The sequence below is a fragment of the Xyrauchen texanus genome, chromosome 5 (genome assembly GCF_025860055.1).
Source record: "Xyrauchen texanus isolate HMW12.3.18 chromosome 5, RBS_HiC_50CHRs, whole genome shotgun sequence".
In the NCBI taxonomy this organism is placed as follows: domain Eukaryota; kingdom Metazoa; phylum Chordata; class Actinopteri; order Cypriniformes; family Catostomidae; genus Xyrauchen; species Xyrauchen texanus.
Genome location: NC_068280.1, coordinates 41,673,933 through 41,695,271, shown reverse-complemented (window position 1 = coordinate 41,695,271; position 21,339 = coordinate 41,673,933). Strand labels below are relative to the sequence as shown.

At 41.4% G+C, this 21,339-nt stretch overlaps 1 pseudogene; it reads right to left on the bottom strand.

The window, feature by feature from the left end:
- Window positions 1–2,295: 2,295 nt before the first annotated feature.
- On the bottom strand, window positions 2,296–11,990 carry LOC127643552 (uncharacterized; annotated as a pseudogene).
- Between the last annotated feature and the right edge of the window lie 9,349 nt (window positions 11,991–21,339).

Genomic DNA, 21,339 nt, shown 5'->3' with positions numbered 1-21,339 from the left:
GTGAAGGAGCAATGTCTCTCTGGCTGGACTGTTTTAAGGAAATAGAATAGTAATTCCAGTGGCATTACAGAAAGAGATACTGGGGAACGTACATGACGTCCACCAAAGAATAACAAAGTGTTGTGCAAGAGCTCAGCACTTAGTGTGGTGGCCAGGCATATCAGCAAACATTCACCAGATGGTTGAAAACTGCCATTGTAAGATATTTGGTATGCAACATTTAGGAGGGAACCGTTAAATTGCCCTCATTCTCACAGCATTATATGTAAGGATATTTGGTATGCTAAATTTAGAAGGGAATTTAGAGTCTCAAAATATGTGATCTATATACTAAATTAAACTGTCCTTATTGTACATTTTTTTAGTTAATGAAATGTATAATGGAATTATTCGTGTTTGACAACCATTATGAATTAGACAAATTACAAATAACTTGATTATTTGTCTTAATAGATTCTCCACCATTAAAATTGTAATACACGTTTTGTTGTATCAACTCACAATTTCAACTGTAAGGAATCAGCTTTAATAAGTGAATTATGATTAATTGACTTATTGGAGTGATATTATTCTCAGGAAGAGAAGAGAGGAAGAGAGAAGAGTGAAGAGAGCGTGTTCTTCCTGTTTGGAAATATTTGAACTGAAATTGGCCGCATCCCCAAAGGTGTCCTGCGCCAATCATAAGTGACTTTTATATCTTGAGAATGGTACAAGAGACATGATATTCATTGTCATCCGCTTTCTCTGCATACTCCAGCGAACGCTTACATACTAAACATGACATATTTTTCATGGATATTATACGTGTAGTTAACAAAACATGAAAATCCCTGGTGACAAATCATACTGGTTAATTCCTTGGTTATACTGCATGAATAAAACATTACACACATTTTAAAGAGGTACATCAGGCTATAATCATTAATTTGTCAGTTATACAAGTTACCACAGTTCAAAGAAAATTAGAAAGACAAGGTCTTGTATAAATCATGGAGTTAAATGCATTCTGTACATTTTAGAAGACTAAATCGGTAAAGTACTGTGACTTTGTGTAAAATATTCCTGGATTAAGATGAAATGTCTTTGAGTTGTGCAAATCTGATGGTCTTTTGGAAACCTTTCAAGGAAAAGTCTGCTTTAACTCTGTGTGGAAGTTCAGGAGATCGTGCAGAGGGGCCTTTCTGACCATGACCCTTTTGCTTTAAATTAGGTTGTTTAGAGTGTCTTGACCATTTTATTGTCCAAAGACAGGCCTTCAGTAGGAAGTTGAGGCTTGGTCCGTTACTTTATAATGCCGACTAAATCCAGGATTAAAAGGGTAAATCCTAGATTAAAATCATTGTTCTGCATGTATAATACTACATCAATGTAGGATATAAGATGCAGAAGAATTGCAGCTATATGACTTGGATCTAAGAAAACCCAACCTTTTAGTCCTGGAATTCCTCAACGTAATAAGTTAAAAGATTCTGCTTGACTAAAGCACCAAGAAATCTAGTGAAGCTCACATCTGGCCAATAAAACTAAGAAAAGAGACTTGTCCAGATAGCACGTGACTTCAGAACTTCATACGTCTGAGGAAATGAATGTAGACTATTTTTCCAGATTCATATAGATAGCACATCTGAAAATCATTGTCCTTTGTCGAGTATTGTAGGTGTAATGTTGGTTCTATAGTCAGGTCATGTTTATGGTTTGTTTCATAGTCAAGTCAAGTTTAGTAAAGTTCATGTTTCTGAAACAAACTGGGGTCCATTTTCTGAAATGACCTCCTCATTTTCAGCTGCTCTTATCTAAAAATTAGGAGTTTTTTTTTTTCCGGAAAATGGACCCCAGTTTGTTTCAGAGACATTTAAACAGTTTGCAAAAGACTGCAATTTCAAACACTCTACAAGTAGCCCTTGCTATCCACAAGCAAATGGAGAGGCAGAGAGGGTGTGTGTGTGTGTGTGTGTGTGTGTGTGTGTGTGTGTGTGTGTGTGTGTGTGTGTGTGTGTGTGTGTGTGAACAGGGGCAGAGGGGGAGGAGAGAATAAAACTGCTGACTTGTGGAATACAGACATGAACACTATGTCTTGATTAATATAATAACTGTATTAATTACACAGATCTTATTATTCATTTTAACATCTTGCATGCATTAATTATATGTCTATGTCATCCTGTATACCAATTGTTACAGTGATAGTTTAAAAAATGAAAATTATTCTATAATTGATTCACCCTCCCATGTTTTTTTTATTATTGAACAAAACATAAATTAATGTATGTAGATGATGCGGCTGGGTTGTCGGGTCTAATCATCATATACCCTCACCTGGGTGACCCAACCTGGGATGATCAGTCCCCAGCTTGTGTAGCGGCACGCTACACCATGGATTCCCCCTCTTGATCCACAACCACCTTGAAGCTTTTTCCACAGCTTCAATGATGTTCCTGGTGGCTTTCCTTTCTTGCAACTCTCTGATGCCAAGGACTCTCTGAGTGCCTGGTGCAGAGACTGCCCTCGAAATCGCCTGCAGCCCACCTCGATAGGCTCATAGGGGGCCTTCCATCCATTCCATCTACAGGCCACTAGCAGCTCAAGGTATTTGGCCCTCTTCCACTCATGGGCTTGCTCTATGCGGTCTTCCCAGGGGACTGTAAGTTCCAAGATCACTACTTGCAAGATGTAGTGTCAGATGTTAAGACCACATCTGGCCTGAGTCTTGTTTTCGCAATGTATTCTGGGAACTTCAGCTGTCTCCCCAGGTCCACTTTCAGCTGCCAGTCGCGAGCCGAGTCTAGCAGCCCTGTTGAGGTCTTCCGCTCTGCCTGCGTTTTCTCACCCTGCACTGACGAAGGTGATGTTGTGCCTTTCTGGGAGTTGCTGTTTGCTCTGTCGTATTCCTGTGCAAATGGTATCCACTACTGCCTTCAACACCTGGTCATGGCGCCATGTGTACCTCCCCTCTCCCAAGGCTTTCGGGCAGCAGATCAGGATGTGCTCAAGAGAACCTCTTGCCAGGCACAGTGGGCATGCTGGTGTTTCCAAAAGAACCCAAGTATGCAGATTGGATGGGCTTGGGAGGACATCGTATACCGACTGAATCAGAAATTTGAGTCTCGCTGGTTCTGACTTCCAAATTTCTGTCCAGGTGATATTTCTGGTAGATACATGGTCCCAGGTGATCCAAGCTCTCTGCTTAAGCATGGCCAATGTCCTACTGCAGCACTTCTCCTCTATCTCAGCACGGATCTCCTCCTGGACCAGCCGCCGTCTTTCACTCCCCTGCGCTTTGTCGTAGTGGGGTCTTGTATGACTACGAAGCCCTGCTCGTCCAACTGCCACAGAACCTACCAAGACACCAAGTCTCAGCCTTGATTCTGCCTGCTCAATTGCCTCCTGAGCCCGCAACTTCCTTCCAGTTCTCACTGTGATGCCTGCAAAGGAAACTCTGCGGTCAGATTCTGTGTTGATAGATCCATGCTTATCTGGGAGTCCTGACTTGTCCACTGCTGACAGCCATGATTTCAGTTCCCTCTGTGTTGACAGGACCGCCGCAGTGTCTATCAGGGTTCTCTTCCGCTCTACCTGCGTTTTCTCCCCTGCGCTGATGAAGGTGATGTTGTGCCTTGCTGGGAGCTGGTGTGTCTCAGGGTTCTGTCGAAGATCTTCCCCAGGCTCTTCACGGGCTTCTCGGACACTGATGGGACTAGGACTCCCTCCAGCTGGAAGTGATACATATCGACCACTATCTCCTTGGTCTTGAAGGCCATCCTTGCCCACATGATGAGCCTCTCCAGCCCATGAAAGTGCAAGCGGCATCCTGTCACTGAAGTTGATGTGACCGTAAGATCATCCATGAAAGCTCGTATCAGAGGTTGGTGAATACCAGATCTGGACAAGAGGCCCCTGCATTCCACTTCTGCTGACTTGATGAGCATATTCATCGCCAGGGCGAACAACAACACTGATATGGTGCAACCAGTAATGATGCCATTCTCTAGGCGATGCCATGCCAATGTTATTGTCCCAGAGGTGAATCTCAAACTGAAGCTGCCGTAGTAGTCCCGAATGAGTTCTTGGATCTTCTCTGGGACATGGTAAGCTGCAAGGTTTTTATTACCAGCTTATGCGGAATGGATACATAAGCATTCGCAAGGTCAAGCTAGAGGATTGACAGGTCGCCTTGGTTTTCCTTTTCTTCACGGATCAACTGGGTGACCACTCCTGTATGCTCTATACAGCCTGGCATGCCTGGAACGCCTCCCTTCTGCACTGTGGTGTCTATATAGGAATTCCTCAGGAGGTAATCAGTAAACCAATTTGCAAGGATCTTGAAAAAGACTTTGCCTTACACTGAGCAGCGAGATGATTCGGAACTGTGTGATGTCACTCGCCTTCTCCTCCAAACACCTTCTGCATGCCTCCACTGCTTGGCTGGCTTCCCCCTCTGCCACACTACACTGATGAGTCTCAATAGCCTCTGCAGGAGTCTTAGGCAATGCTTGTATACTTTGTAGGGCACTTCACTCGGCCCTGGAGCTGAACTTGTCCGTACTGCTCTGACTATATCCTGGACTTCTGCCAGGGAGGGCTCTTTGTTGTTAAACTGGATGGATGGGTCTGATGGTGTAATTAGCTTTCCAAGGGGGGGGGGGTCTTGCTCTCTCCTACTGTCTCTGTAGGTGTCGCTGAGGTTTCGATTGATTTCCTCTTCTGGGCATGTGAGGGTTCCGCTCCGCTTCTGCCCAAGCAGCTGTTTAGTGAATCCAAAGGGATTTGCTATGAAGGCAGTCCACTTGCGATCCCTCTCCCAGCCTCTTTTCCTATGCCACTACACGTGTCGGAGGGAGATAGCTGGGTGATCTTAATCTTGCACCTGTTTGGCCTAGCTGTGCTGCTGGCTTTTGGTTGTTTGATGCCAAATATTTCAGCACCGATGCTGATGATCAAAGTGCACATCAACTGGAGTCGCTGATCAACTTCCCCCATTGATGATGCTTCAAGGGTAGCATCAACAACCTCGTCAAACTGGCGCCACTCAGTCCCCTTGTGTGCAGCATGCCATACGATGGTCTGCTAGGTAAAGCATGCAAAGGTTGGAGGTTCTGCACACTGTGGCGTGGCTCCGGGTCCTGCTCCTCCTCCGTCTCACCAGGGACAGTGGTGCACACTGCCTCTGAGCGCTGCTCAACTTGATTCCTCCTTGTGCAGCCCATCTTGGTCTGGTGGATCCTCAGACCTCTCAGGTTCTTACAGATCAGGCCGCATAAACAGGTCACGCTCGTCGTTGATAATCCATTGCTCGTAATCTTTGCCATAAAATCCGTCCATGTGGGGTGCTCATCCCCCTCGGTCACCCCTGGGGGTGTATTCCAAGGGATTATCTGTAGTTTAGTGTAAACACACATATAAAAAAATATATAAAATAGATGTACATATATAGTAGTGTACACAGGTACTGTGATAAGTTTAAGGAATATGTTAATTTAATGTGATATAATACTAATCATTATTATTAATTACATTATTCTGGTGATGTTGTGGAGAGAGAGACAAAGAAAGATACAGATTAAAACTAGCTGAGTGATGGATTCATATGGAACAATCATAGTTATAATGATAATAACATTTGTAGTAGTAGTATAATACTAGTAATAATAATAATAACAATAATAGCAGTAGTAGTAGTAAAATAATAATAATAATAATAATAATAATAATAATAATAATAATAATAATAATAATATCATCTCAGTTTTATGAAAGGCCAGTCAATAAAAGGATTGCTGATATACACTCACCTAAAGGATTATTAGGAACACCATACTAATACTGTGTTTGACCCCCTTTCGCCTTAATTCTACGTGGCATTGATTCAACAAGGTGCTGAAAGCATTCTTTAGAAATGTTGGCCCATATTGATAGGATAGCATCTTGCAGTTGATGGAGATTTGTGGGATGCACATCCAGGGCACGAAGCTCCCGTTCCACCACATCCCAAAGATGCTCTATTGGGTTGAGATCTGGTGACTGTGGGGGCCATTTTAGTACAGTGAACTCATTGTCATGTTCAAGAAACCAATTTGAAATGATTCGAGCTTTGTGACATGGTGCATTATCCTGCTGGAAGTAGCCATCAGAGGATGGGTACATGGTGGCCATAAAGGGATGGACATGGTCAGAAACAATGCTCAGGTAGGCCGTGGCATTTAAACGATGCCCAATTGGCACTAAGAGGCCTAAAGTGTGCCAAGAAAACATCCCCCACACCATTACACCACCACCACCAGCCTGCACAGTGGTAACAAGGCATGATGGATCCATGTTCTCATTCTGTTTACGCCAAATTCTGACTCTACCATCTGAATGTCTCAACAGAAATCGAGACTCATCAGACCAGGCAACATTTTTCCAGTCTTCAACTGTCCAATTTTGGTGAACGCTTGCTAATTGTAGCCTCTTTTTCCTATTTGTAGTGGAGATGAGTGGTACCCGGTGGGGTCTTCTGCTGTTGTAGCCCATCCGCCTCAAGATTGTGCGTGCTGTGGCTTCACAAATGCTTTGCTGCATACCTCGGTTGTAACGAGTGGTCATTTCACGCAAAGTTGCTCTTCTATCAGCTTGAATCAGTCGGCCCATTCTCCTCTGACCTCTAGCATCAACAAGGCATTTTCGCCCACAGGACTGCCACATACTGGATGTTTTTCCCTTTTCACACCATTCTTTGTAAACCCTAGAAATGGTTGTGCGTGAAAATCCCAGTAACTGAGCAGATTGTGAAATACTCAGACCGGCCCCTCTGGCACCAACAACCATGCCACTCTCAAAATTGCTTAAATCACCTTTCTTTCCCATTCTGACATTCAGTTTGGAGTTCAGGAGATTGTCTTGACCAGGACCACACCCCTAAATGCATTGAAGCAACTGCCATGTGATTGGTTGATTAGATAATTGCATTAATGAGAAATTGAACAGGTGTTCCTAATAATCCTTTAGGTGAGTGTACAAAACTCTCTAGGTCTGGAAGCTGCTCCACTACTGCCGGTGAGCACATCCAACAGACCCCCCCCAACTCAGACGCCAACCCCAACTCCGACCACCCTGTAGCTTACAGTATATACACTGAAAAAATAATTTAGATCATTAGTTGAGCAATAAAAAGTTGTTAAGTTTTAAAATGTTGCACCTTATCTCTGTGTTTAGAAGCACATTTAGGCTTAATTTAGTTCAGAGCTTGTTCTCTGTTTTCCTTAAGAAAAACGCATCACACGCATGCTTTATAATGCATATGGCTGCATGCTCATGCTGCATTATCAAGACCAAAATAAAGTTCTGTATACATCAGACGTGAGCGGCATGGCACGATGTAACAAAAACAAATTGAATCAACGTCGCTGTCTACAATGGTTGTGTCTGCATGGCGATACGACACGACAGCCTTGCGTCCATTGTAGACGGTTTATAACATGGATTTATATGCACTGATGTATTGCTGTAAAGTTATACCTGGGGCTGGATTCATGAAATGTTCTTAAGAAAAAATATCTTCTTAACTACCATTTTCTTCTTAATTTGTAACTTAAGAGAAAAGTTAAGAATATTTTGATTCCCAAATAAATTTCTTAAGAAAGTTCTTATCTTTTTTCTTAAGATTGTTCTTAAAAGAAAACTTAAGAAGCATTCAAATTCTCAAAAAAAATTAAATAATTAAAAAAGTCGTACAAATCGGCATAAATAACATCTTAAAGTTAGGATAACCTCACAGTTGTCTTAAATTCTAAAAGGTAAGATGTATCATTAATTCACTGTGTTTTTCATTCTGAGTCTGACGTCACAGTGGGCTGTTTACACAGAAATTTTATTTTTATGTATAATTATGTTTAATTATATTTACATTTTCAGCTTTCAAACCATGTAAATGTTATCACCAAATTCAAACATAAATGTTGTTTTGAAGATTCTTAATGTGTTGACCAATCATGCTAATGGATGTGCTGCATATAGCACTCTCTCTCCACAATCTTTAGAGTTAATAGAAACATAATAATAACATAAGTAAGCTGAAACTTTCTTTTTCACCCCCATCCACATCCATATCGGAGTTGGGCACAGCGGAGACAGCCTCTGCCACCTTTTCCCATTTACCCACCTCATACTTACAACGTGATATTATTATCAAGCTTCCCAATGAGAATTTTTCCTTGCAGTAATTCCCTCAACAAGAAACTCTTGTCTGCTTAAGTTTTTGTTTCTTTTCTGTTCCTTTCCTCCATTTCAAATTAAAAGTGATGACATTTTTAGCAGCAAGTAAATTCTCCTGTGATGGTTAATGTCGTTAAACTAGCACATCTCATCCACTTTACATTCAAAAACATTATTGTGAAGTGGTTGCTACTTAATAAAAATAAAATAAAAATAAGGTTAATTTATTGTTACAATTTAGCAGTGTTGAAGTATCCTACTGAATTTGTTGTTGGTATGTGACAAGGCAAACCTGTGTGTAGTGGCTGATCAATCAATGTCAAAGCTTAGATGTTCCTAAAAAAATATTTGAGAACTTCTTAAGAATTTTTCAAGAATTTCACTTAGGAACTTTCTTACAAACTTCTTATAATTTATCCTAAGAACATTCTTAATTTTTCTTAAAAACATTTTCCATGAATCTGGCCCCTGAACCCATTGAACACCTTTGGGATGAATTGGAACGCCCCATCGCTCAACATCAGTGCCCTACCTCACTGATGCTCTTGTGTCTGAAGAGGAGCAAATCCCCACATAAATGTTTCAATAGCTAGTGTAAAGCATTCCAAACTAGAGTAGATGTTCATATACTTTTTGTCAAGTAGTGTGTATCTTCATTGTTGACATTTTTCCTAAACTATAATGTTGAAATTACCAGGGTTTGCAAGATGCCATGACCTTAGTAAGAGGCGTTTCTTTGCAAAAGCTCTAATTAAGACAAACAAAACGATCAGAGAGCGAGAACAGGCAAAAAAACTAAAATAAAAAAAAACAACTGACTTTTAAGATCAACATAAACAGTGTGTACTGTCTAATGAGGTTATGCAGTTTACCAAGAAAAGCTGTAATTAGGTTGGAAATGAACCCTATGCAGTTTATGATTATTGCAACCCCAGACCAGCATGCTAACAGTAATATAATGAACAATAATTAATAGAAAAAACATGCATTATTCAAGCAAGACTGAAAGCAAATCAACAGCAACTTGAAAAACAGTGATGGAAATTTCTCCATGCATACATTCATTTTCCTTCACAATTAAATTTCCAACAGCATGTCCAAATGGTAATAAATTACAAATTTCAGCCACACAATAACTCCATGTGCTTGAGGTGAAACCACACTTTTGTAGACTTCCTGTAGGGCAGTGCAGGAAGAGCACGCCTAATGAACCTGCATCATTAATGCAGATTATTATCATATATTACAAAAATTTGCATGAAATTAGCATTGCTTCGGTCCCCCTGAATGTTCAGAGACGTACATAAGAGACAAAGGGAGACACTCCTGTATGCGGGCCCACTTCACAGCTACAAAACAACAAGCGCTCCAAGCCATGGTGTTATCGTCAGCATTCTTATTTATACTGCGCGGAAGTCTTTTGTTTTGACAGTATATCAAAAGCAATAATGTTCACAGATTGCCCATGATGGCCGCGTTCGTGTAGCAATGTGAATAATTTAGCAATTTCACATTCAAATTGGACTAAATAATGAATGAGAGGAAAAAGGAATCACCCCTAGCATCTCTCCATTTGTGTGAGTGGGTAAATATTTTTGACGTGGAGACAAGTCAGAGAGATAGTTGCTCTTGGATGCGCTGTCAGACTGAAACAAGTAAAAATGACTTTTAAATTATTTTTCCACAGACATCAGGCACAGATCGCATCTTAAGCTTAAACAGCAAAAACACTTGTCTGATTAGATTTTTTGGCATTTAATGGATACTTTCAAATGTGGTTCTGAATTTGATGTCTGGCCATCTGACATATATATTCACACACAGAGAGATCAGCCACAACATTAAAACCACCTGCCTAATATTGTAAAGGTCCCCCTTGTGCCACCAAAACACCCTGCATCTCAGAATAGCACTCTGAGATGCTATTCTTCTCACCACAATTGTACAGAGCGGTTATCTGAGATACTGTTGACTTTGTCAGTTTGAACCAGGCTGGCCATTCTCTGTTGACCTCTCTCATCAACAAGGCATTTCCGTCTACAGAACGGGCACTCACAGGATGTTTTTGGTTTTTGGCTTTTAGTTTACTCACCATTTGAAGTAAATTCTAGAGAATGTTGTGTGTGAAAATATCAGGAGATCAGCAGTTATAGAAATACTGCCCGTCTTGTACCAACAATCATATATGCAATTATATAATCAGCCTATCGTGTGGAAGAAGTGTAGTGCATACAATCTTGCAGATATGGGTCAGGAGCTTCAGTTAATGTTCTCATCAACAATCAGAATGGGGAAAAAAATTATCATGTCATGATTGTCTGTGCCAGATGGGCTGGTTTAAGTATTTCTGTAATTGTTGATCTCCTGGGATTTTCATGCACAAAAATCTCTAGAATTTACCCAAATGGTGCCAAAAACAAAAACACTTTCAGTGAACGGCAGTTCTGTAGATGAAATGCATTGTTACTGAGAGAGGTCAACAGAGAATGGCCAAATTGGTTCGAACAGTCTAAGTCTACGGTAACTCAGATAACCACAGATAACAATTTGTGGTGAGAAGAATAGCATCTCAAAATGTTTTGAATTTAGAATTCAGTCATTGTTTTGAGGAATGAAGTCTATACAATGTTTAAAATTGCCAAAAAAACTTTATACAAAGGTGTACACTACTGTCTTCAAAGGCAAAGGACAACTGGCTCTAACAAGGACAGAAAGAGAGGTGGAAGGCCCAGATGTACAACTAAACAAGAGCACAAGTACATCAGAGTCTCTAGTTTGAGAAATAGATGCCTCACATGTTCTCAGCTTACAGCTTCATTGAATTCTACCCACTCAACACCAGTTTCATGACTCATAAGGTGAAGTCCTTATGGGAAGAATTGCAAAGAAAAAGTCACTTTTGAAACAGAAAAACTAAAAGAAAAGGCAAGGGTGGGCAAAGAAACACAGATATTGGACAACAGATAACAGGCAAAGAGTGTTAAGGATCTTCACCCCATTGAAACTCCTTTAGCATTTCAGAAGAGATCTTGATAATGACTCAAAATCTGCTCAGATTTTCCAAGATTACAAAGTCTCCAAAAGTAAAAAACCCATTGAGCTTTTGTGGGCCAGCTATACTAAGGAGCGTGAGAAGTGCCCGAAAAGTGCTACAGGAGCCGTGGGGTGAAATGTCACCTAGGTATCTGGACAAACTGACAGCTAGAACGGCAATGTTCGGCAAAGCTGTCATTGATGCACATGGAGGATTTTTTGATGAGAACTCTTTGAAGTAGTTTAAGAAGTTTTGAACATTTATTTATTTATTTATTTATTTTCAAATTGCAATAGCACTTTGTTATGCCCTCAAATACTTTTTTCGTGCAGGCTTGAATGAGCCTGTGATCTCCTTGATGCCTGGTGGTCGGAGTACCTTCCAAACTGGCTCAATACATCAACTTTGACCTGCAGATGTGTGGTTCATCTTTCACTGTAGGAGAGGCTAATTAGGAACTATGCACTACTACTTTGGCCACCAAGCCAGACTCCCCCGTAATGGCCGCCAAGCCAGAGACGTTCCACGGGCCAGCGCCCACACCCACGCCTGCCGTGGCCAACGAGCCAGCATTGCAAGCCTCGTCTGTCCCAGAGCAAGCTTTGCAAGCCTCAGTGGCCACATCATGCCATGTTGCCACACCTGCCATTCCTACCTCCTCATGTGCTACTGCCACATCTGCCACATCGTGCCATGTTGCCATGCCTGCCATGTCATGCCATGTTGCCACATCTGCCACATCATTCCATGATACCACACCTGACATGTCTAGACAAGAGGTTCTGCCTTGCCATGTTGCCATATCAACTACGTCATGCAATGTAGCCATGTTAGCCTCATCATACTATGCTGTCTCACCTACCATGTCAAGCCAAGCCACTACGCCTGCTATGCCTTGTCAAGCAGCCCCGCCTTACCATGTGCCCTTGTCCTAACACTGCCGTCCAGAAGCAGAAGAAAAGAAGAAGGGCTCCTACTCCCCTGTCACGGCCCATGCTCACGACCACAGAGGTCATTCCCCAGTCTCTGCCAGTGCTCACGACTACAGAGGTCGAGCAGTTTCCTGGTTAAATGAACATGAGAGGTGCTACAACAACAAATAAATTAAACAAAAAACTTTCACCCAAATAATGCATAAAACAACATATTTATCACTTAACATTAACACTTTTTACACAGTGCTATCTTAAGACATATAACAATTTTTACTACAGTGCATTACTTTCAAGGTGATATATATTAACATTTGCATTACATAATAAACTAATTTTACAAGCTTATTCAGACGTGATAAAATTGCAGTCATGTGAGGCAAAGGGTTGTAGTAAGTGTCCTGCAGGGTACGTGATACAACACATGAGTCGAAAGAGGCAGAGAAGTGTTTCAAAATGAAGTGGTTGCTTCAGCAATTACATGTTTCATTTCATATTTGCTTTTGTATGACACCTCAGGTTAGGTTTAGGGTTTAGGGTAAGGGAGGTAGGCTTTAGCTGACTTTCAGCACCTCGTAGTGTACATTAGATTTTGGAAACTTCCAGAATACTTTTAAAATCACATACATTTATTGAGATCAGGCTGTGGATTGCTGTGTACTGTAGGACAGTGATAGGCTTAACAATAATTTGACTTCTAAATGTAATATCTAATAATGTCTAATAAACATATTGTAATGTTTAATGTGTTTGTTCCTGTTCCATGCCATGTTTTGTTCCTGTTCCCTAGTGATGTGATGTACTGTTTTCCCTCCATGTTCATGTGTCTTGTTTTCATTGGCTTCTTGTTTCATTAGGTTGTTATCAGTTCTAGATTGTTCCCACATATCATGTATTTAAGCCTTCATGTTTACCATTTTCCTATGTCTAGGATTTAATGTGTATATGTATGTGAATGTAATGTTGTTATTTTGTTTAGCCATGGCCATATTCATGTTCAGGTTTTGTTTTATAGTCAAGTTAAATCGAGTCTAGTTCATGTTTTGTTTTTGGATTCTGGATTCCACTTTTCTTAATAAACAACACTTGGGTTCCTACATCATCATTGCCAGCATCATTACAGAATACAAGACCGCCTAATAGCAGATTCAATTATGTGCCTACGTCAGGGGAATCATCCCCTGGAGGACTATGTGGAGGACTTTTGTGGTCTGGCCAGCCAGGTGGAATTTAATGAGTTTGCACTCAAGGATTTTTTCCGTCTCAGACTGAGCGAGCCAATCTCCTCAATGCTGCCTTGCGGTCATAGTTCCCTTTGTCTAGTTCAGTGTATCAACCTTGCCCTGTGTATTGCTAGTTCTGCACTTACTGTGGGGGAGGCGGATGCCAAGCCAGCGTCCCACGCCAAGGTCAATGAGCCAATGCCTCAGTCTACTCCATGCCATGTCACAACCACACCTCAGCCTGCTCCATGCCATGTCACAGCCATGTTTCAGTCTGCTCCATGTCACGTCATGTCATAGCCAAGCCCCAGACTGCTCCATGCCATGTCATAAGCAAGCCTCTGCTCTACGCTCCAGGCCCGCCTCTGCTCGACAGGGGACCTCCATCCCTACAGCTCCTCCTTGGTCCTCAGCCTTATGGGAAGAATCAGCCCCTCGAGCCTCTCATATCTCCACCCCCATGGACTCCACATTGATCCCATGCTCCACGCCCTGTCATGCCAGAACACGCCCCAATACCCCCGCCCCCAGCTCCCTAAAGTACTTTGGGATTTATGTCAAGTTTTATGTGTGTGTGTGTGTGTGTGTGTGTGTGTGTGTGTTCATGTTTTGGGGTGTCGGGAGCTGCCCCTAGTGGTGGGGATATATAATGTTGAATGTGTTTGTTCCTGTTCCATACCATTTTTTTTTCCTGTTCCCTAGTCATGTGATGTCCTGTCTTATTTTCACTGGTTTATTGTTTCATTAGATTACTATCATTTCTAATTTGTTATTGGTTTAGTTTAAATGTCTTGTTATCTTGTTTAGTGTTCTGTGTTCTAAAGATGGATGAAACTGAGCTACACAGCTGTTATGTCTATAGTGAATTTAAACAGGCAAGAATTTTTTTTTAATATGCATCAATAGAGATCTGTGCATTAGGTGTTGCAGTGAAAATGCAGCCAAAGTGTTGTTGAGACAATGAAGACACTCTTAGTGCAGCAGAGTCATAAGACCTTGGAGGGTTCTTTTTTTTTTATTCAGAAGTCAGCTTCATGGAAATTAAAAATAACCCCCGATCTTATTATGTACACTAGGCATAATAACATAATTATGCACACAGGAAGTGGGGAGTTATGTGCATGTAGAGTTGACAGAGGTCAGCTGGGGGGTTGAAATATAGATGCCTGCATTGAGCTGGTAGCTAAGTTGAACAGGCACAGGTTTTGGGGCTGCAACCAATAAGGAAGAGTAGAGCTTGTCCCGAGCCACTGACAAACATGTTGGCACCAACCAGAGAGAGAAATAACTCAGTGTCCACAGCAGTCTGACATGAACATCTCTCATTCTCTCAGTCTGTCTTTTTCTCACACTCGTCTGTCTCTCACTCCCCTTCCTCTGTCGCTCCACAGCAACTCAACAATTAACCAGGCAACATCTGGTGTACCAGAAGTGGATATGTTTCTCTCAAACAAATCAGACAGTGACTCCTGCCACCCCTCTCTCGATTTCTAAAATTGCAGTGTTTTGAGAAAGTCCTTGTTATTTTGTTGGCACAGACAGGGTGTATTTGGAGAGGACAATAGGAGGATATGTTTGCCAATGTCCTTCAGTGTAAGTCTAGTTTGACAAACATTGTGTATATACTGTTAAAGGCATTTCTCTTTCTCAGTAGATGTGCTCTTCTATACTAATGTGTGTCTGTTGTGTCCTACTATCCGGGATTACCTATTCTTGATGTAGTAACACAGAGAAGGCGGAGAATGATATAAGTGTATGAACTAGGGTGAAATGTAAAGTTGTGGTTCTCAGTAAATCACTCAGGTTAGAACTACGGTGTCTTTTATTCAAGTAAGTGGACTTACAAATTGGCGATAAGGATACAAAGTTTCGAGATTTAGTATATTGCCAGGGTTGGGGATTAACAAAATACATGTAACAGGATTACATATTTAAAATACAAAATATAAATACTGTAACTGTATTCCACTACAGTTACAGTTTAAAGCATTGGTATTTGGAATACAGTTACATTCAAAAAATATTTTGATTACTGAAGAGATTACTTTGCATTTGTAGGGCCTCATGTATTAAGATACAAGACAAAGGCAGGCCTAACACAGTCGTAAAGCCTGACTGAGGCCCACAAAAACAAAGTCATAAATCTTACAGATAAAAACAGCACCAAAATCAAACAAAGGAAGTACAAAACAGACTACAGCTCCCAAGAAGCCTTGCTCACTTTACAACTCTGTGAAATTCCAAAGGATTGAACTCTCAACTCCTATTGGATAAGGCACTCAAAAGAACGCACCTCAACTATGATGTCATCAGGAGTAGAAATACCACGAAAATCGTTCTGTACCTCGCTTCCAGTGACTTTGCTCGCCGTGCACAGACCAGTCCACACTGATCTCAGGTGTTGCCTCATTGCAAAAGGAAGTAACGTGCAACTTGAAACTGCGGCCATACAATCTCCATCTCGCTGGACGAGTTGAGATTACATTGTGTTCCACCGAACACTTTAACGGATCCGAAGGAAACCGCCGAGCAATCCGCACCTTCATCCGGTTGCCTGCAGAAGTGAAGAAAGAAGGATCCCCTTTCCTCTTCCGTCAAGTTAACGTTGCTGATTTCTCTGCCAGCCGCCGAGAATCAGCAGCCGCCCGCCGACAGAGCGAGATAACGGTCTTCCGTCAGTACTCAAGCCTCAAGGAACCGAGTCGGAGTCGAACGATGGATGAACACACGTTCTACATGCACCCTCAAGCGATTCAAGTAAGAGGTTAACGTCTGGGCAGAGATAGGATATTTAGGTGTGTTATTCTTGTGGATCAAGTTTATTGTTTGTACAGTTTACGGACCGCAGAGTCCGCTCATTTGTTGCTAATAATAGTCAAGCTATTGATGTAACAAACTGTTATCACAAAAGAGAGTTTTCTGTGTTGTAATCCAACTACGTTGGACTGTTGTGTTTTTTTTACGCCATCGCGGATGAGACCGGCAAACTGATTATCCATAACAGTTGCCTTCTCTCCCACGATTGCGAAACCGGCTTCGGTGCCGCCACTTTCTCTCTCTCTCTCTCTTTCTCTGTCGTACTAACCACACACACACACACAAGACGTACAAGCGAAAGACACGCTGCACACGGGCAGACGCCATTAACCGGCTTCACTCCGCCCACATTCGCGGCCATACTCTCTGGCCGGAAATCTCGCGTGACGTACACTCCACGAGAGTCACGTCTGCCATTTTGTGCGCGTCACTTCTCTCTCACACACGCACACACACACACACACACACACACATACCGTCCTCTCATACGTTATAGGTTTATTTTGGTTACTATATCTAATCATCTCACTGTTTAGTTTGTCGTTGAATGATGGAAGTTTATTGACTGCATTGTATTGATTATTAATTGATATTATATTTTCAATAAACTTTGTTATAATTAAAAGAGAAGTATTTTGGTTTGTTTTGCATACACATGTGTCAAAGTCTGGCAGGGGATGCCAGTGCTCGAATTCACCCCTTCATTGTTCCCTTTTTAATCTTGATGATCTACGGACATCCATTTTCCTAAGAGAACAATCTAACATTGAGACTGTTATACAGTCTGGTTATTAGTCCCTGATTCCAGGGTGGTGTCCCGTCTACATTAATCCTAATTAATATTCTATTAATTTTAATAATTAATTATTATCTTTGATAATAAGTCATATTCTGTTAAATTTGATGATTGTTGATTTAAAGGATTAAAAAACGAACATTGATTCAAATCAATGTTCTATTGATTATCTATGATAATTTTTAATTATTGCTAATAACCAAACCCGCTCATAAACTGTGAGCCCTACACATTTTTTTGTCATTTGTTTCATTTAATATTTATAAATATAAATGATGCGATCCAAAGTGCATTTTAACAGTGGTGAAAAACTTTCTTATCATATGTTACATTCATACGAGCAGACAGAGAAGTTTGGAGAACAAGAAATATAATACAATTTTGTGTAAATTGTCATCTTTGCGCTAAGCTAAAATGTTATTTCTAGCCATTTTACATGCACGTTACAAGGCACGATCATATTTTTTTATCAAGAAAATTCCCGTTGGACCATAATTTCTTTTTATATTAAGACCTTTGATATTCTGGCAAAAATCATATTCTTGATAATAATTTTTATATTGTTTTCCTTTAAAAATATCTAAAAATCCTTAAAACAAGATCAATTTGATTGATCTTGTTTTAGAAACAACACTGCTTAAGATATTTAGGTTTTCAGATAATGTATTTTTAACATGTGTATTTTGTCTTGCTGAGTTTATATAGTCAAAACAAGTGAAAACATCTACCACTGCTGCAGAAGTAATCCAACGTATTTAGAATACGTTACTGACCTTGAGTAATCTAACAGAATACATTACAAATTACATTTTATAGCATGTATTCTATTATCTGTACTGTAATACATTTCAAAAGTAACCCTCCCATCTCTGGATATTGCTGACTGACCGACGATGTCTGTGAACGTTTCTGCACTGCAAATGTTTATGCCCTGCCTGGGAGAGCCGACCATGCCGTTCGACAAGTGGTTGCGCATGTTTGACAATTATTTACTGGTGATCAATGGAAGGGGCAACGCATGGCCTGATGCCCGCAGGAGAGCCACATTACTTCATTGCCTTGGCACAGAGGGCCAACAGATCTTTTATGCACTACCAGACACCGGTGAGACATATGATACAGCCACTGCTGCATTGAAAAAATTGTTCACTCCCAAAGTTAAAATTGTCAAGGAGCGGCATACATTCAGAAAATGATCACAAGCCCCACTTGAAAACAAACAACATACAGCAAATGCGACTTTGTTGATAAAGCTGACGATATAACCCATGAACAATTGGAACATTTGAAAAGTGTTGACATTAGAGAGAGACTGTTCCTAGAGACAGACCTGACTCTAGAGAAAGCCACTGCTCTTGCAACTCAACTGGAAGCCACAGCCAAACACGCAAAGAAAATGATGGCTGACAGAGATGCTCCTGTGCGGGCTGTGCAATTCAAGCCACGCCATAGGAGAGAGAAACAACGCTCACGTCCATATGCTGCCCCCACCCCTTCAGCCCATAAGTTTTGTTTGTGATTCAGACAACATCTTGCTAATTCAGCACAATGTCCTGCTGCAAAACTCAATGCAAATCGTGCAATAAAAAAGGACATTTAGCTTGGGTATGCTGTGCAGGTGTATGATGTCACAGTGCTGTATTTAGAGAACTCTGACCTGGTACCAAAGAGACTGCATTGCAACGTTACTGTCCATACTCCTACCTCACCTGAAAAAACCATACAATGAATTGAAGATATGGGCTCTGCTGTGTCTATATTGCCACTCCATATGTACAAACATATTCTTTCAATTAAGGAAAATTTCGAAACTTAGAAATATGTTTTCACAAAATGATTTGGAGCTTATCATTCATGCCTTTGTGTCTTCGCATTTAGACTATTGCAATAGTTTATTTTCATGCCTAAACCAGAAGGAGCTCTCTCGACTGCAATTACTGCAAAACTCTGCAGCCAGAATTTTAACACGTACAAATAGGAGGTCTCATATATCCCCTATCCTAAAAGAACTTCACTGGCTACCAGTGTCTTATAGGATACATTTTAAAATTTTGGTTTTAGTTTTCAGAGCTTTGCATGGTCAGGCACCTCCCTATATTAGTGACTTGATTCAGCGTTATACTCCTGTGCGTGCTTTGAGGTCTGTGGATCAGAACCTGTTGATGGTTCCACGCACTCGCTATCGTACTAGAGGTGACCGATCTTTTCAGGCTGTTGCCTCTAGGTTGTGGAACGACCTCCCACCGTCTATGCGCTCTCTTGACTCTGTTGATGCCTTCAAATGCAGACTAAAGACCCATTTATTTGTTCAGGCTTTTAATTAGCTGCTTGTGGGTTGATATGATCATGTACTGTATATGCTTTTATTGTGTGTATTTTATGATATAAATGTTTTAGTTGTGAGGCACTTTGTGGCCTTATACCTGTGAAAGGTACTATATAAATAAACGTTTACTTACTTACTTACAAACAGCATTTCAGTGCTACTCTATTGTCTACACCTTCCATCCAACTCTGACTTATACCCAGGTATGCATACCTTGGTATTCTAAATTCCTCCTTTGTTATGCAACAGTCCTGGCCCCCATCTGCTAGTGTGCTAAAGTAAAATGATTTTTTTGCATGCTCAAAGCAATCTTGAGGCTTTCAAACAATTGCTTGTGTCCAGCCCTGCCCTTGCCATCTATGATCCAACACTTCATTCAGTGATTTCTACAGACACAAGCGAACACTCTGCACAGTGTTCGTCCAAATACAATTGGATGGAATTGAAAAACCATTAGCCTTTTGCTTCCTGCATGCTTACCACAGCTGAACAAAAATTTCCCATAGTAGAGATGGAGGAACTGTGTGGTTTTCAGTATCCCACACTGTGTGTGAGCTACTGAAAAGTGGCGAACATACCTGTGGGGCCATTGTTTTACTCTCTGAACAGACCACCAGGCACTCACCACCCTTCTCACCACAAAAGGAATGGGGCGGGCCGGAATGCGGGTGGCCCGCTGGTCAGCACACCTGCTTTGCTTTGATTATGATATTATTTACTGCCCTGACTTCCAAAATCACACACCAGAGCTTGTCTCATATTCCCTTACCTGTAGCTGCTGACCCCTCTGCGGATGTAGAGCCTGAATTATCGGCACTCATTTCTTCAACACTGTGCTTCCTCTCAGTGGCTGACATTGAGACTGCCTGTGATGCTTGCCCTGAGCTGGAAAACTTGCAAAAGAAAATCACACGTGGTTGGCCTCCTTCCATCAAAACTGTCAGTCGGGGCATGACTCCTTACTTTAGAGTGAAAGATGAACTCTCAGAGAAGGATGTTTTCATTTTCAGAGGAACTAGGTTGTTACCCCAGTTGCCCTACGCCACACTCTGATTTCCCTGGCACATGAGGCTCACCAGCGGGTCGTGCGCACAAAACAACGCATGTGGGACCTTAATGGGTGGCCGCAGATGGACTCACAGGTCCATTTCTGCATGCATTCCCTGAGTCTAATGATAAATCAGCTGTTACACACCCAGCTCCCTTGCAGCCAGTTCAGTTTCCTGAAGGCCCATGGAAAAAAACTGGGTTTTGATATCGTCTGACCATTTTAAACTTTTTTAAGAAGTGATTATTAAGATTACAGATTATTATTCTAAGTGATCTGAGCTCGCCTTTTCCAGTGGTGCAACTACCGAGGACATCATCAAATTCCTGGGCACTCTCTTTAGTTGCCATGGCAACACAGAATGCATTGTTACAGACAATGGGACTCAGTTTACCTCAGCTGCCTTCTGTCAGGGTAGAGACCAGGAGATCGGAGGTAAGTGATTCAAATGCTGTTTATTTCAGGTGATAATTGTGTAAGGTAAGTATATGGTGAATCCTCGGGTGCAGGTGAAGATCGTTGGATATACAGAGAACAACAGGTAAGCCAGATAACTTCCAACGTAGTAATATCACTCAGTATCAGTTCGTTAACCCCTCTTCTCTTCTAGGGGTGATCGGGGCCATTTGATCAGATCTCGGACATGGGCTCAGGAATCGGGTGGGAGATCTAGAGATGGCAGAACAACAGTGCATAGGGTTAGCATGAATCAGGTAAGGAAAATAGGATACTCAGGATTTCAGAGTTGACGGAGATTTCAGGATGCGGGAAGAAACGGTCTGTTCCTGTTGGAGGCTTGACAAAGACTGGAATCGTGGTGAGTGTTCTTATGAGCTGATTAATGATGTGAGAGATGATGACCAGGTGTGTGTGATTAGTATTCTGGGGAGAGTGATCTTTGAGTGGTGGATTGGAACGAGCTTGACTGATTCCTGACACCTTCCAGGATGTCTGTGTACTACACTGCATCTAA